Source organism: Gossypium arboreum, chromosome 11 (genome assembly GCF_025698485.1).
Source record: "Gossypium arboreum isolate Shixiya-1 chromosome 11, ASM2569848v2, whole genome shotgun sequence".
NCBI classification, from domain to species: domain Eukaryota; kingdom Viridiplantae; phylum Streptophyta; class Magnoliopsida; order Malvales; family Malvaceae; genus Gossypium; species Gossypium arboreum.
The window spans coordinates 121,998,642-122,011,438 of NC_069080.1; positions in this window are offsets into that span (position 1 = coordinate 121,998,642).

The window sequence follows — 12,797 nt, forward strand, 5'->3', positions numbered from 1 at the left end:
TTGGTAAACAAGTAGAAGATGGTGGTGGGCTGAATTAATTTCCTATAATATGCATGTTTTTAAAAGGGGAGATAATGGTGCAGTGGTGATTGTAATTGGTATGGTACGACCAATGTTTTGATATTTGTTGTTCGGTTTTAGTATTGGGTGTTGAAAGGTCGAGAAAGGGACTCGATGATCAATAAGATAAAACCTATATTGTCAGTCAATTTTGTTAATTTAAAGCTATTTATGTTACTTAGGACACTATTGAGAATGATATTTTTGTTTTCTTTTACGTAATTTATAGAATTGAAGGAGGGGGATTATTTCGATAGGGCTTAAACCCCCGTTATTGAGGTGTCAACATGGGGCTTTAATCACCGTATTTTTATGTTGTTAGACATCTTTTATTCAATTGTTTCATTTTAAAAAAATTATTAAATTATGCTGAGAGTGACAAAATTGTAAAATTATTAATAATTGAGTGATCAAAGTACAAATTTATTAATAATTCAATGGCTTTGAATGTAGTTTACTCATTCTCTTACTTCTTTTTAGTCATCCAATTATGAAAAGTTACAAAATATTTACCCAACTATTCGATTTTATCTTTTTTGGTCACTAGCCATTAAATGGTTAACGGAAATATGATTTGACAACTTTAAAAATTGACAAGATAACAAATTTAACCCTCAACATTTATATATTGTGTCAATATAGTTTTGATTCTAAAACAAATTAACCCTCAACATACATTTGGTTACGCCCATTAAAACATAAGTTTGAAGTTTCTAATATTTTTCCAAAGTTTAAAGCTATTATTGAAAAATACTTCCAAAACTTCATTGTTTCTTTTTATTCAAATAATGGTGGGGAATTTACCCATATTTGTGATTATCTTTCTTCTAATAGAATTTCTCACTTCTTCACTTCACCTTCCACACCTGAACATAATGGACTGTTGAACGTGGTCATTGTGATATTGTTGAAACCGAGCTTACTTTACTTTATATAGCTAAATCACCTTTAGAATTTTGGTCTCATGCATTTCTTGTTGCTACTTTTCTTATCAATAGGGTGCAAACTTCCATATTAACTAATGACTCTTTATATTTTCAAAATTTTGGTTCTTTACCAAATTACAATCGTCTCAAGGTTTTTGGTTGTTTGTGTTATCCTTGGCTAAAACCTTACACTAGAAACAAGTTAGAACCCAAATCTAGTCCTTGTATATTTTTAGGCATGCTTTAAATCAAGATGTTTACAAGTGTTTTTGTAACAGCCTTTACCTGACTCGATCGCCAAGTCCAAGCCATAAGATGCTACATTCATTACCGGAGCAACTATGATCAAACTATGTTCGAATTGTACTATTAATGATTAATTTCAACTAATACATTCATACAATACAATATAAAGTCGTTTCCTGTTCTTATATGAGCTTACAAAAGCTCTAAAGCTAACCCGAGGTTAGATTAGGACCAAATTGTAAAGTTTTCAGATACAAGGTTGACATTTGCGACGCAACATACTAAGTAGGTCTTGTTAGAACTTTGACTACACGCCATCGCAATGTGAATCCAAGTCCACTTCTCGTCGTGACGTTCATGACGAGGCATACTGTTTCCATAGGAATAAACATGGTACAAGTTTGGGAGACCTGTAATAATACTTTACATTCCAATTACAACCAAAAAAACAATATGTCAATTGCATTCAAACTAAAATATGCCAAATTGATACTTCAAAACAACATCAAGAAACCAAATTCTAATTCAGCCAAATTCGATATAAATTCAACTCAAACTTAGGTACATGTCATATACTAGACAAAAGAGAATTTTACAACTTTGCTTAGTTAGAGAATCGTCTTCTTGGATGCCAAAACTACTTCTTGAATTCCCGAAAATTACCTAAACTTGTGCATAGAGAAAATAAACCGTATGTTGAATATTAAGGCTTAATGGTATTTTCATAAAACAAAGTAATAAAGTATAACATTACTAACTTGTTATATTACATATATGTATAAAACTTTCTATAAATGAGTATACATCAACAATTTGGTAAAGCCTATCTATTCAACATAATAAACTAGTTAACCAAATTAGGCTATTTTTCAAATACCAAGTTCTAGGTCACACATGAACTCTCATATTTATACCTTTCACTTCAAGCCATGTAAATCTAATTTCATTCAACATCAATGATCATTTACATTATCTTTCGGATCTATTACTAGAGTTTGTCGACTTATTTATAATCGTAGTGGCCTCAAGGCTCATTTCTAATCAATTCAAATAGTAGTTTGCATGCTTTCCCTATCACGAGACACAAATATACAAAACATGTCAATTCATCATCATTTCATAACTCTTACCCTACTCTAGTCATCCCGAGTTGCCTGGCTCCTATGACTTTTACAAAATATACAATTTATCATCTTGAGTGGCTCAGCATCGGTGGTTAATTCAATTCAATATATTATCATCCCGAATGGCCCGGCAACAATGGTTTCTACACTTTACCTATACTATCATCCCAAATGGCTCGACAATGATGGCATTCATGATCTATTCATTCTTGGCTCACACTACGTATATATCTTCCCATCCTAGATGGCCCGACAACGATGATTTTCAACCTAAGGCATGCCACCTACATCGACGGTACTTGAGACTGTTATTAGAATAATACCAAATTGGTACACATTGTAACTATGTAACACATTTCAATCTCATCATCGATTCATTAACCAAACACATGCATTCATATCATAAACAATTTCTATTCAATTTCCACAACATATATCACATTTCAAGGTAATGTATATCATTTCTCGTTGTATTCATTTTAGTCATCTATTCTGATATCTTCTAACATATTCAGCATTACAATACATTTTACTATATTATATTCAACTTAACATTCCATATGCAACTACCGATCATGTGTAAACAAATCAAATGATAAATTTTGTAAGGGTACAAACTAGGGTTCTGTGTCATTTGTCAACAATCCTCGTTTTTCATTTCCCTCTCGATGGCCCAGTGTCGACGTTAGCTACGAATCTAATTTAATAATAACATAGTATCAAATTCCATCCGAATCACATTAAAATAATAAGTTAATCATATTTTTCAATTTATTCAATTTAGTCCCTAAAATCGAGACAAGCATAACTTTCAAACTAAAGCTTTGGATTAAAATTTGATTCCATATATACAATTAAGGACCTCTACTTTTTATTCCTACCTCAATTTCATAATGGTTTTTCATTTTATTCAATTTGATCCCTAATGTACAAAACTAACAACTAAGTTTTACAATTTAGTCATTTTCTTAATCTAAGCTTAATTTCTAACAATTTCTCATCAATTTAATTCAATTATCAATAATGAAAACTTTCAAAACTATAATAGTTTTGCAAATTATTCCATGAGCTAGCTAAATCAAGTTTCCATGACGTCAAATCTATAAAAGTTACAAGAAAATGACTTGATTGCACTTACAAATTTAATAGTCGAAAGCTTGAAACTAAAAAAATGGTGTTTTCCTTTTTCTTTTCTTCTTTGGCCGATTGGATAAGATGAGTCTTTTATCTCTCCTTCTACCAATTTCTATTTATACTATGATTTTACTTTATTTAAAGTTAACATTAATTATTTAAGCTTAATCACTAATTAAACTAAGTAAATGACACCATCCATCACCGCCCACTAACATCCTTTTAGAAATGGTTTAATAACCATTTTGGCTCTTTGAATAATTACAATTCAAGTTCCCAAGCCATATCCTAATTAAAAACCTATAGTGATTAAACTTTTACAATTTATTCATTGGGTCTCAATTAAATGCAATTTCAGCTAAATCACCTAGTCATTTTCAATTCAACAATATATTAACCCCGTAAATATTTACAGACTCGGTTTATGAAAACGAGGTTCCAAAACCGTAATTTTCGACACTAGTGAAAACTAAGTTGTTACAGTTTTAATCCATAAACAAATAAAATGTATATATTCTCACCATGTTGATTTTATAGAGAATATTTTTCCATATACTAACATTGATCTTCATTTTACTCGTCCTTCTAAAGAGTCTTTTTATGAGTAGGCTCCTCGCTATATTTTTCCTATGACATCTATTTTTTCATTTTTAGCATAAGTGTCTCATGCACATCCATCTAATGAGTTTTCAACTATTAATGATTTTCTTGGTACAGTCCCTCAATCAAATGACTTAGATAACCATCAAGTTTCAGATTTAGGAACACAATCCCTTGTATTATCTATTGTACCCCAAGATAATCCCTATATATTGCCTTTACCTTAACACCATAAAGCCCCTTCTTACTCCACTGAAACTTTATCCTCTAATCTTTCCCATAAGCTTGCAAGCCAAACTAAGATAAGTGGAACCACGAATAGTTACTCAAGCATTGAAAAGTGAGAAATGGCATCTAGCTATGGCTTAGGGGATTAATGCACTAAAATCTCAAGGTACTTGGTATCTTGTTCCTAGAAAAATACCTATCAATATTGTTGGTTCTAAATAGATTTTTAGGATCAAATATAATCTCGATCATACAGTTAATAAATATAAGGTTTGACTTGTTGCTCAAGGGTTTAGTCAAGGTCATGGCATTGACTATATTGAACCTTTTACTCAGGTGGCTAAGCATATATACAATTGTAAGAGTTGTTCTTTATTTGGTAGTTTTTAATGATTGGCCATTTCATCAAATATATGTTAATAATGTGTTCTTGCATGGAACCTTAATTGAAGATGTTTTTATGTCACACCCCTAAGGGTTTTGTTGACAAAGAGTACCTATCATGTTTGCAAACTTTATAAGTCACTTTATGGTCTTAAACAAGCTCCATGTGTTTAGTATTCAAATTGTGAGATTATCTCATATCATTAAAGTTTACTCTTGCTACCTCTGATAATTGTTTTTTTATTTACTAGGGGGATAATGTGACTATGTAGTTCTTTATTGATGACTTGGTTGTTACTAGTAATAATTTTGATGCCTTAAATCAATTTTTCATTACTTCTGGCCATCGATTTTCTATTAAGGATATTGGTGAGCTTTATTACTTTCTTAGAGTATAAGTTTCAAAACATAAATATGGTCTATTTTTTTCTCAAGGTAAATATATTAAAGATATTATTGAAAAAGTTAATATGCAAGGAGATAATCTTATTACAACACCTTTAGCCACTAATAATAATTCGTCCTGAAGATAGTGCTTACCTTGATGATCCTAAAGAGTATCGTACAAATCTTGGTTGTTTTCATTATCTTGAACTTACAAAACCAGATATTGTTTTTGCTTGAATAAATTGACTCAATGTTCACATTGACCAATGGTAAATCATTGGGAAACAATTAAAAGGATAATTTGATATCTTTATGGTACTCTAGATCATGGTGTGTTTCTTCACCGATCTTTATGCATTTTTTAGATGTTGATTAGGTAGGTAATAAGATGGTCATACATCTACTATTGTGAACATTGTTTTTCTAGGAAAAAAATCCAATCTCTTAGAGCTCTAAAAAGTATGTTTTGTTGCTCGATCTTAATATAATCTAAGTATCATTCTTTAGTATCCACGGCAGCTAAGTTATGTTAGATTCAAAATCTACTTCAAGAGCTATCAATTTCGTCCTCTTTTCAAATTTTTATCTACTATGACAATTTTGATGCAACTTATTTGTGTACAATTCTCAAGTTCCATTCTCGAATGAAGCATGTTGCAGTGAATTATCATGTTGTGCGAATATTGGTCCAAGAATAGAAGTTCCGTGTTACTCATATATCTACTAAACATCAATTTATTGATTAGCTTACCAAGGCAGTTTCACGTTTCTATTTTAAACAATTGTGAGTCAAGATTGGTGTATCTAGGAGATCACAATCTCAGTAGGGCATATTAGTAGAGTTTATCTTTATCTCTTTGTAATACCCTTAACCTGTATCCATACCAGAACAGGGTTACGGAGTATTACCGGAATAAACAAATCAAATACAAACATTTCATATTCTTTAACTTTCATGTCAGATAATATTCATAAAGTCCCATATATTAGTCCTCAACGCCCAAAACAAACATTAGAAACAAGTTGGGACTAAACCAGGTACTCAGAAAACTTTTCGTGAAATTCCAAAATTTTTCCTAGATGCAAAGTACACACACCCGTGTGGTTAGGTCGAGAAATGCCCGTGTCTCTGGCCATGTGGGTACTCGAAATAGGGCAAACGGCCATGTCCATACCCGTGTAACTCTCTGACTTAGATTACACGGCCAAGTCACACGCTCGTGTGCTAGGCCATGTGTAGGTGCAGGGGTCATATGACCAAGCCACACGCGTTGTGCCAGGCCATATGAAAAATCCTGAGCATTCTGTTTTGAAATTTTTAAGATGTAGGGGACACACGGACAAGACACACACCCATGTGCTAGGCTATGTGTTGCACACGGCTGAGACACACGCTCGTGTCTCTACCCATGTGAACAAAATAAGGCCATTTCCTAGCCATATTTCTCACCCCTTTATAGCTTCAACCTAAACACATCAAATAGCACATATATAATCCATAACCACACAACCAAAACAAGCCAAATACATTTCTTAAACATATCATATTACCTCATTCATCCAAGTATTCAACCTTACCAAATTGATCAATAATATATAACTCATTTATATTAACTATACCAAATCAAACCATACCTATTAGTTAATTATCATTTAAACATACCAAAACACATACCAATTACAAGCCATACTAATGGCTTGTTTCAATTATACATTTACATGCCATTATTGGCCAAATTTAGCTTATACATGTCATTATAACCTAAAATTTAATTTATTTTTATACCGAAACGAGCTATTGGATAAATTGGTAGTATGAGATATCTTCACCAAGCTTCCAACCCAACGAGCTTCCGAAGTACTATAAAACAGGAGAAATAAAACAGAGTAAACATTTAATGCTTAGTAAGTTCGTATAACAGGAAATAAACTTACCATTCATTTACATTTAAGGTAAGCATACAAAAATTGCATCCAAGCAATTTGGCTAATAGCCTAAACACACATCTTCATCAAACATGTTAGTCATGTATTTCATCTGAATATCAAGAATCAGGGATGAGGTTATCAAATATTAAATTTCCACGTGTTTTCAGGTGTATACAGGTAGTATCTCATTTAGAATTCTTCTTATCAAAACTTTGTTCATTAAAGCATTTGAAATATTGATGGATACACGGTAATACACACGAAGTGTACGAATCTGTAATCCATCAATTCATATTCTAGGGTGCTCGTTAAAGCACATAATCAGGAATCTCTCTCTCAAGCCATATAACGAGAAGCTCATGTTAGCCATGTAACGGTAAGCCTATCCGGGCTGTATAATAGGAAGTTCATAAGCGTCCCATTATATAGCTCAAGATAGCTATATAAGGAAGCTCCGGAGAGCCATTAATCAAGAAGATCACAAAGACCCTTTAATCGGGAAGCTCATGATGAGCCATATAATGGGACGTTCATAGGAGCTGTGGTGTGTCTATAGTACATGTAGAATCACAACCAATTAGGATGCTCCAAAGAGCTATTAACGGGGAGCTCGTAAGAACCATATAACAGGAAGCTCAAAAGAGCCAAATATCAAGATGCTCATGAGAGCTAATAACGGAATGCTCTTTCGAGCTATGGTGTGTCCTCAACATATGCAGGACGACAACCAATTAGGAAACCCTGTATATAATCGAATTTTATATATTCAAACGAGATTTTATCCTTATCGATCCTTGTCAGATATGTGAATACTCTCATACATGGTAATCATACATTTCACAATTATAACATTCAATTCAAAAATATAAATATACAATTTAGTTACACGAACTTACCTCGACAATGTTCGTGAACTTGTATGCTACTAATCCGTTACATTTTCTTTACCTCGATCTAGCTCCGTATCTGGTCTATCCAGATCTATACGAGTAAATTTAGCTCAATTTAATACAATTCATATTCAATTCAATTCAATTCACATCCTAGGAAAAATTACCATTTTGCCCCTATACTTTTAATTAATGACGATTTCGTCCCTAGGCTTGGAAAATGAAATTCATGCAATTTAATCCTTATTCTAATCCTAGCTGATTTTTACATATAACATTTGCAGCCCATTTAATTCATAAAATTTAAAATTTTTCCATATTTTTACATCTTTACAATTTAGTCTCTAAATCACAATTTCATCAAAATTCATTTTACAAAAGTTGTTTATCTATCAACAACCTTTCATTTTCTACCATAAATTTCATAACTAATGCATATTCATCCTTGAAAAAACCCTAGTACTTTGATAACTTTATAAATTAATCCCCGAGATAGCTAAATTAAGCTATTACGATCTCGGAAACATAAAAATCATTAAAAACGAGACAATGATGCTTTCCCAATTAAGCCAAGTAAGCTTGCTTGAGTTCTCTTCTCTTAGCTAGGGTTCCCATAAAAAAATTTGGGAAAGATGATAGTTTCATTAGTTAATTAACTTATCATCTTTTATTATTTCAACTTTCCAATTTAGTCCTTTTCTTTATCAAATTTTCTATGGATAAATCATCATACTTACTTCTCTTAACAGTCTATTTTTCGTATAAGAACCTCTAATTTTGAATTCCAAAGCTATTTGATCCCTTTAGCTACTAGAATTCAACTTTTGCATTTTATGCAATTTGGTCTTTTCCATTTAATTAAACATGAAATCGATAAAATTTTCTTAATGTAATTTTTATACGATATTCCTATCATACGATAGACCAATAAAAATTTTAAAATAATTTTTCTTACGGACTTGGATTTGTAGTCCCGAAACTACTGTTTTAATTTCACTAAAAACGGGATGTTACAACTCTTCCTGTTAAAGAATTTTCGTCCTCAAAAATCTTACCAATAAAGAGGTTCTGATATTGTTTTCTCATTGTTTCCTCCGATTCCCAGGTAGCTTTTTCTATGCTGTGTCGTTGCCAAAGAACCTTTACTAAAGCTACCTTTTTTATTTCTTACCACTTTCGTCTCACGTGCCAAAATTTTGATCAGTTCCTCATATAAGTCATGCCAGGCTGAATCTCAACTTTTGTCAGATAAATAACATGTGAAGGATCTAATTGATACTATCACAACATAAACACATGAAAAGCATTATGAATTCTGTCAAGCTCTAGTGGTAATGCTAACCAGTACGCAACAGGTCTAATTTTTTTAGTAATTTCATATGGTCCAATGAACCGTGGGCTAAGTTTTTCTTTACGACCAACCTAAGAACTTTCTTCCAATGCGATACTTTCAAGAATACCTTGTCACCAAGTTGAAATTCTATCTCTTTTTATTTAAGATCAGCATAAGATTTTTAATGATCAGAGGCTGCTTTCAAGCTATCCTGAATCACTTTCAACTTTTTTTCAGTCTTACGGATCAAATCAATTCCGTGTATCTTTTTCTCATTGAACTTAGTCCAATAAAATGGAGTTCTAAATTTACGACCATACAAATCCTCGTATGGTACCATTTTAATGCTGGAATAATAGTTGTTATTATATGCAAATTCAACTAAAGACAGATACTTTTCCTAGTTACCTTCGAATTCTAGCACGCAACACTGAAGCATATCTTCTAGAATCTGTATCACACGTTTGAATTGACCATCAGTCTGAAAATGGAATACGATACTGAAATGTAATTGTATACCTAGAGCTTCTTGTAACTTATTCCAGAATCGAGATGTAAACTGAGGATCTCTATCAGAAATAATGGAAACTGGTACAGCATGTAATCTAACAATCTCAGAGACATATAAACTCAGCCAATCTATCTAGGGAGAAATGCATACATACCAAAATAAAGTTTGTCGGCTTCTTCAAACGATCGACGATTACCCAAATGGCATCTTTCTTTTTTGAAGATAGGGGTAACCCCGATACAAAGTCCATAATAACTCTTTCCTATTTCCACTCCGGTATCGTGACTGGTTGTAATAATCCTGAAGATGCCTGATGTTCAGCTTTGACTTGCTGACATATCAAACATATAGATACAAATTCAGAAATATCACGTTTCATCCCCGACTACCAATACATCTTTTTTAAATCATTATACATTTTAATACTCCCTGGATGAATAGACATAGTACTACTGTGAGCTTCATGCAAAATTTTCTGTATAAGCTCAAAATTCTTCGGTACATAAACTCTACCTCTGAATAACATACAGTCATCAGGTCCAATCTAAAATTCTGAATCAAAAGTCGATTCACATTGTACTCGTTTAACTTGTGACTCATTATCACTTTTTTGAGCTCTACAGATCTGCTGTAGAAATGTCAACTTAGGTTTTAACTCAGCTAAGATTGAACCATCATCTGACAATGACAATAGGGTATTCATTGCTCGTAAGGCAAACAAAGACTGTCTACTCAGAGCATCTGCCACCACATTTGCTTTTCCCGGATGATAATCAATAACCAAATCATAGTCTTTCAACAATTCAAGCCACATGCGATTTCTTAAATTTAAATCTTTTTGTGACATTAGATACTTCAAACTTTTATGATGTGTGAATATATGACATTTTTCAGCAATCAAGTAATGTCGTCAAATTTTCAGAGCAAAGACAATAGTTGCTAATTCAAGATCATGTATCGGTTAATTCTTTTCATGCGGCTTTAGTTGTCTCGAAGTATAGGCTATTACTTTACCTTTTTGCATCAAAACACAGCCTAAGCCATTCAATGATGCAACACTGAATATTACAAATTCCTTACTCGATTCAGGCTAAACCAAAACGAGTGCTTCAGTCAACAGGACTTTCAATAGGTCAAAACTTTGTTGACATTTATCAGTCCATTCAAATTTCACATCTTTTTGCAACAACCGTGTCATCAGAAAAGTTATCATCAAAAATATTTTTACAAATCTTCAATAGTAACCGGCTAATCCAAGAAAACTTCTGACTTCAGACACGTTTTTTGGTAGTTTCCATTTAAAAATTGTTGAAATTTTATTCGGATCCACTTTAATACCTTCAGCGAATACTATATGTCCAAGAAAACCAAGTTTTCGAAGCCAAAATTCACATTTTCTAAATTTGGCATACAATTGTTTCTCACGTAGAGCTTGCAGAATAATTTTTAAATGATCAGCATGTTCATTTTCATCTTGGGAATATACTAGGATATCATTAATGAATACCACCACAAATCTATCTAGATACAGTCTGAAAATTCTGTTCATCAGATTCATAAATACTGCATGTGTATTTGTCAAGCCAAACTACATCACAAGGAATTCATAATGCTTGTACCTCGTTCTGAAGGTTGTTTTTGGTACATCTGAGTCTTTCACTCATAATTGATAGTAGCCAGAATGGAAATCAATATTTGAAAACACGGTAGCACTTTTTAACTGATCAAATAGATCATCAATACGAGGGAGTGAATACTTATTTTTAATTGTGACTTTGTTGAGTTGACGGTAGTCAATGCATAATCTCAATGGTCTGTCATTTTTCTTAACAAACAGAACTTGTGCACCCCAAGGTGAGAAACTAGGTCGAGCAAAGCCTCTGTCAGTCAGTTCTTGCAACTACGCTTTTAACTCTTTTAATTCAGTAGAAGCCATTTTGTAGGGTGTTATAGATACCGATGTTGTTTCCGATACAAGATCTGTAGAAAATTCTACTTCTCTGGCCGGCGGTAACCTAGGTAACTACTTTGAAAATACATCCAGATACTCACAGACTACTAGCACTAACTTAATCTTTGACTCAGATACTTTAGTATCCAACACATAAGCAAGATAAGCATCATAACCCTTTCTGACATATTTCTATGTTGACATGGCTGATATCACATTAGATAACCCATTCAAATTATCAGATTCAATACATATCATTTAATCATTCAAGCATTTCAACACAATATATTTTCGTTTGCAATTTAATATGGCCTCATACTGAATTAACCAATCCATACCTAAAATCACATCAAATTCATCAAATGGAAATAACATTAAATCAGCCGAAAAATAAAAACCTCGTATTATTAGTGGACAACTCCTACAAATTTTATCCACCATCACATACTGGCTCAGGGGGTTTGATACTTTAACCACGAATTCAGTGGACTCTTAGACACTAAATTTGTGCAAATGTATGAATGTGTCAAACCAGGATCAATTAAATCAATTATATCAATATCAAAAAGAGAAAAAGTACCAGTAATAACATCGGGTGCAGAGGCATCCTCACGTACACGAATAGCATATGTTCTTGCCGGTGTTCTTGCTTCAGATTTGACAGTTGAATTTTTTATCGTACCTTGACTACCACTGACATTGTCGAGATTACGAAGTGGTCTACCTCTTATGGGGGAGTTGCTCAGCTTTGAAGTCTGTATAATATATTTCTCAGGCTTTTTCGGGCAGTCTCTGAGATAGTGGTCAAAAGAACCACATCTAAAACATGCTCCGCTTCTCATGCGGCACCACTAAAATGGAATTTATTACAGTGCTTGCACCTAGGTTTGGTGTTTCTTACACTGCCTGCACTTGCTACAGACGTAGCTTGAGATCTCGGATTAGAGCGTTGAATACTTCTGTCTCTCCCAGAATACCCCGTAGAGGTGGCAAAACGGTCATGATATCTTTTTGATTTCTTTGAAACTGACTGTTATGACTTCCCCGTAAATATTTTACTTGTAGTTCTGGCTTTCATCTCAACTTATTTCTTT